We start from the raw sequence: 6,089 nt of genomic DNA, 5'->3' as shown, positions 1-6,089 counted from the left end.
CTCAGCACGTAGTCCTGGACCTTGGAATGTGCCAGTCTGCAACATTCGGTGGTGGACAACTCTTTGCGCTGGAAGACCAGCAAGTTTCGGACAGACCAAAGGGCATCTCACGACCTCAGGGCGTCCCCAAGTGTTGTAATGTAGGAAATGTGGCAGCCAATTTGCACACAGCAAGCTGCCACAAACAGCAATGTGATAGTGACCAGATAATTTGTTTTAGTGATGTTCGTTGAGGGATAAATATTGGCTAGGATACTGAGGATAACTTCCCTGCTCTTCTTGGAAATTGTGCCGTGGAATCTTTTACATCTACCTGAGAGGGCAGACAGGTTTTGGTTTTATGTTTCATCCAAAAGAAAACACATGCAACAGTGCAGTACTCCCTCATTACTGCAATTAACTTGGACTTTTGTGCTCAAGTTTCTGGAGTGGAACTTGAAACCACACTCTTTTGACTCAGAGGGAAGAGTGCTACTCATTGGGCCAGACAGGCACTACTATTAGTACTGCAATTGAGGCACCAAAAACTCCCAGGCCAGGTAATGCACAGCAAAGATCATGGCACTTTGCATGAAGTGCATTCCCTACTGCATCTATATGACAATTTTCCCATTTTCCACAACAGCCATCCTTAAAAGAAAAAAAGATCTTGCATTTATGTAGGGGCTTTCATGAACACAGGAAGTCTGAACATGTTTTACAGCCAACTTTTATTAGTGTAGTCACTGTTGTAATGTAGGAAATGTTATGTATTAATATTGTAATGCACTGTATTTCTCTTTTCATTAGTGCTTTATTTAGAATTTTGACAAAATGATTTGAATATATTAATACACAATATTTAACTTGTGCTTGTTATGTTCTTGCAGATTCATGTTACCAATTAGATTCAATTGCCATTAATGCCAAATTAAAGAGTGCAACTCTTTGAGGATTGGAAGAAATCTCTGTTAGCAAAAAAATGAAAGATGATCATAGAACAAACCCTATTTTTTTGTAAATTGGATAATTAAATGGCAGAAAATCAGTTCTATCATTTCATCACCTAATCATAGAAAATTATTTTTACTCTCCCTGCCCCTTTTCCCCTGGTCTGTTCCTCCTTATAAGCTGTTCATCTGTAACATCCCTGGTCCTGACAAAAGTTCATCGGCCTGACATGTTAACCCTTCTTTCTTTCCATTGAGCTGGCCTGAGCTGCCAAGTGTTTCCAGCACTTTCAATTTTTGTTTTAAGTTGCCTGCAATTTTGCTTTTTGATTTCTTTTAATTCACACTGAAGAAGATAGTACTTTCCTTGCAAATACTGGAAACTACTGAGTAAATTAATTTACCCTTTCTTGCCAAACCATCAAATAAGAGGTCAAACAAAAGGCATACACTACTACAACTATTTATTAACTACATAATCACAATTATAGTTCTTAAAATTAACTGTGGAGCGTACAAACAATTAATGGACTTAAGTGGTTATAGATAGGGTTTCCCAGCAAATTGAATAACCTTTCTTGATCTCAGACACTTTTATAGTTAAGTGAAGGACTTATCTCTTTTTGTAACTGACTAGTGTAGCCATACATTCTGAATTTTACGACTTCATTCTCTGTCTGACTTTATTTTGTGATTTGAGTACTTTCACAAGTACATGTATTTGCTACAGATGACTAAAGAAGAAAAGATCATCTTACTTTAACTACAAAGAGAATCTGTATTTGAGGAAGACAAAAAGAAACTGAAGAGGTGCGTCATGCACCCCTTGTATCTTATATTCAAAGAAAAACCCCTTTCTATACAAATTAAGTGATACTGTATCTGAAGGGGACACCTCTTTTGGTGTTATTCATTTCTAACAGACGCATAAAGGTTCTGGAAAATGTCCAAATTAATGAGCCATGGAGACATGGCATGCTATATTCCAATTTTTACTCCCTTCACTTACAATATTTCTTCAACAAAGGGTCCTCCACAGCTGAGGATCAGATAGGGCATTGCATTATTTATGTCCCACCAACAAGTTATTCCTGAGCTCACACTCAATGTTAGCTGTCTTATCATTGGCGAGGAATGCCATGTTTAAGTAACAATTTTAGTCTGAATCATGTTTTGTTTAACAAGCCATTTCCCAACATTTAGTTTAACCATGGAATCAGTATTGGGGTCAATTTTAAATTCAACTCTGAGAACACAATTCAACCATTTCCCTGCAAAGCTTTGGTAGGAGCAGAAAAAGACAGAGAGGCATTTACCGTATTTTGTTGTCCTTTTCTGTTCTTTTATCCATGGTTTTTGTGGGCTATGTCCCCATTCATGTTTTAAAACAAAATGTTTTCATTTTGAAAGCTATACTATCAAAATTGAATAAAGAAACAAGTTAACATCAAAAATCAAAGCAAAATACTGTAGATGCTGGAAACCTGAAATAAATATAGAAAGTGATGGAAATACTCAGCAGGTCTGGAAGCATCCGTGGAGAGAGAAATAGGGTTAACGTTTCAGGTCAATGACCTTGGGTGGAGCTGATTGGGACTGATGGACGAGTTCTGATGAAAGGTCATTGAACTGAAACATTAACTCTGCTTCTCTCTCCACTGATGCTGCCAGACCTGCTGAGTATTTCCAGCACTTTGATCTTAAGATCAAAAATTTGTTGGTTAAGTGATTGGTTTTTAACAGCCTGTACTGGCTGGCATCCTTCCAGCTACAAAAGATGATGGACAGGCAGCAAACAATCCATGGAGGTGGGGCGTCTTCTCTTGGTGCACGTTTGCTAATGGCTGTGAAGACCAATCGTTGAGAGACTGGTTCTGCCACGAGTGCCGCAGGTGAAGCTGCTAAGTGATGCTGTGAGTTGTCTTCAGTGTCGGCGCCTGTTGTCAAGCTGCTGTAGCCACTGGTCATCGTGGTAGTGCACACCAGTCCACGCAATGTGTCGCCATTTCCCTCTTTCACCAGTTTGTGACTACAAGGTGCGATTGTCAACTATTAGGGCCTTCATGTGACGCTTGCAAGCATCCTTGAAGTGGAGCTTTGGGCGCCCCACTGGTCGTTTAGACTTGGCTACCTCACCATACAGAAGGTCCTTAGGTATGCAACTGTCTTCCATCCGGTTGATGTGTCCAATCCACCGAAGCCATCTGTTTGATTAGTGCCTTTGAGAAGACTTAGTCATTTTATCCTGCCAGACAGCAAAGATGGAAATTATTGAGCTTCTCTTACTGGTAGCTGTAAGGCCCTGATTAATCAAGGTTAGTTAGCATGGATGTTGGAGAAAATCCAGTTAAAACCCGATGATTCAACAAATTCTCCGGACTCAGACTTTGAGAATAAACAGACTTTATTCATGATATCATGGAGAGCACACCTTACCTAAAAGCAGTCCAGTGTTACTCTCTAGAACAAAGGAAATCCACAATGGATATACAGTTACTCAGCCCATCCCGGCTGGACACAATCCAATCAGAATGGTTATTGATTACATACATTACACTTAGTACCAATTAAATCACTGATTAGGCATCATGTGGTGAACTGATCAGCTTATGCCGGCCCTGATCATCAATTGATGAGCTCAGGTCCCATCCATTGTCCTGAAGTCTCCCAATTGTCACTTTAAATGGGCCTGCATTCCTGAAGGTGCCGGGCAGTCTGCAGATTCACTGATAAGAGGGGCCCCCTCTCGTTATTTGTGTTATGCTGTACCAAGCTCCAACTGTGAGCTCACTAAATCTGTCCCACAGTGCCTCGGGCTAAAACTCCATTTTGTATCAATATGTGGCTATACTTTCAACTCATATAAGAGAGAATATGTGTAGACGTTCTCACTAGGATTGTATTAATCTACTTACAAAATAATAGGTATAGAAGCAAAACTCAGCAAAATTGCTCCCACAATGGATTTGTTAAGGGAAGATCTTGTTTGACTAACTTGATCGAATTTTTTGAAGAAGTAACAAGGAAGATCGATGAGGGTAGTGCAGTTGATGTGGTTTCCATGGATTTTAGCAAGGTTTTTGACAAGGTCCCACATGACAGACTCGTTAAAAAAATAAAATCCCATGGATCCAGGGAAATGCAGCAAGATGGATACAAAATTGGCTCAGTGGCAGGAAACAAAGGGTAATTGTTGACAGCTGTTTTAGTGACTGGAGGGCTGTTTCCAGTGACGTTCTGCAGGGCTCTGTACTGGGTCCCCTGCTTTTTGTGGTGTATATTAACGATTTGGACGTTAATGTAGGGGGCATGATCAAGAAGTTTGCAGACAAAACAAAGATTGTTCGTGTGGTAGATAGCAAGGAGGATAGCTGTAGGAAGATATTGATTGTCTGGACCAATGGGCAGAAATGTGGCAAATGGAATTCAATCTGGAGAAGTGTGAGGTGATGCAATTGGGGAGGTCAAACAAGGCAAAGGAATACACGATTAATGGGAAAATACTGAGAAGTGTAGAGGACGTGAGGGACCTTTTGAAGTGAATGTCCACAGATCCCTAAAGGTAGCAGGACAGGTTGATAAGGTGGTTAAGAAGGCATATGAAATCCTTTCCTTTATTAGACTAAGTATAGAATATAAGAGCAGGGAGGTTATACTGGAACTGTATAACTCATTAGTTAGGCCACAACTTGAGTACTATGTGCAGTTCTGTTCACCTCATTACAGAAAGGATGTAATTGCACTGGAGAGGGTACAGAGGAGATTTACAAGGATGTGACCAGGACTGGAAAAATACAGCTATGAGGAAAGATTGGATAGGCTGGGGTTGTTCTCCTTGGAACAGAGAAGGCTGAGGGGAGATCTGATTGAAATGTACAAAATTTTGAGGGGCCTGGATAGAGTGGCAGCGAAGGGTCTGTTCACCTTAGCAGAGAGGTCATTGACGAGGGGGCATACATAGATTTAAAGTGATTGGTAGAAAAATTAGTTTAGTTTTTTAGTTTAGAGATACAGCACTGAAACAGGCCCTTCAGCCCACCGAGTCTGTGCCGACCATGTACCACCCATTTATACTAATGCTACACTAATCCCATATTCCTACCACATCCCCACCTGTCCCTATATTTCCCTACCACCTACCTACACTAGGGGCAATTGATAATGGCCAATTTACCTATCAACCTGCAAGTCTTTGGCATGTGGGAGGAAACCGGAGCACCCGGAGGAAACCCACGCAAACACAGGGAGAACTTGCAAACTCCACACAGGCAGTACCCAGAATTGAACCCGAGTCGCTGGAGCTGTGAGGCTGCAGTGCTAACCACTGCGCCACTATGCCGCCCACAGAGGGGAGATGAGGAAATCTGGAACTCACTGCCTGAAAGGGCAGAGAGCCTCAACTCATTCAAAAGGAGTCTGGATATGTGCCTCAAATGCTGTAATCTGCAGGGTAACAGACCAAATGCTGGAAGGTGGGATTACGATAGGTGGATCTTTTTTCGGCTGGCACAAACACAATGGGCTGTGCCTTAAACTTTCTACGATTCTATAAAGTCACCCATGTTTCACAACCATACAACAAGGTCCTAAGAACACAGGCCTTATAAACCCTCAACTTGCTCCTAAGGGTCAGCTTGGTGTTATTTGTATTCCATCCAACTTTATCGATATAACCTGGAAATTTGAAACAAAATAGAAATACCCAACAGGTTAATCAGCATATAAAAATAGATTGGCATTTATTTTTTTTTTTACAAGTGTTAGCTATGTTGCGGTACATTTTCAGAATACCCTGGTTTTGTTTCTATTTTAAGCTCACAAATGCTGAAAGACCATCATATTGGTTCCACCTTCCTTCACACATTGCCACCCCTCTCCCTATGTCCAGTCCTCGCTTTCCCGCCTCCAATTTGAGTGGGTCGGCCCGCAAGGCCCGCCGGGTAGGGGAACCCCGATCCGACCAATCAGAGAGCGGCCTCTGTTTGCTGCGTTGCTTGACAGCGCCACTGCAACCGAACCTGCTTGCCCAGTTTAAGCCCCGCCCTATAGTGGGCGGGGCTGATTGGGCCCGATGGGCGGGATCGGCGCCGGATGGCGGACGCGGCTGGTCGATGCGGTTGTCAGTCAGCACTCGGGGCGGGGATGTTTCCGGCGTCGAGT

The sequence above is a fragment of the Heterodontus francisci genome, chromosome 35 (genome assembly GCF_036365525.1).
Source record: "Heterodontus francisci isolate sHetFra1 chromosome 35, sHetFra1.hap1, whole genome shotgun sequence".
NCBI lineage: Eukaryota > Metazoa > Chordata > Chondrichthyes > Heterodontiformes > Heterodontidae > Heterodontus > Heterodontus francisci.
The sequence above is the reverse complement of the archived record's forward strand: the minus strand, read 5'-3'. Positions refer to the sequence as shown.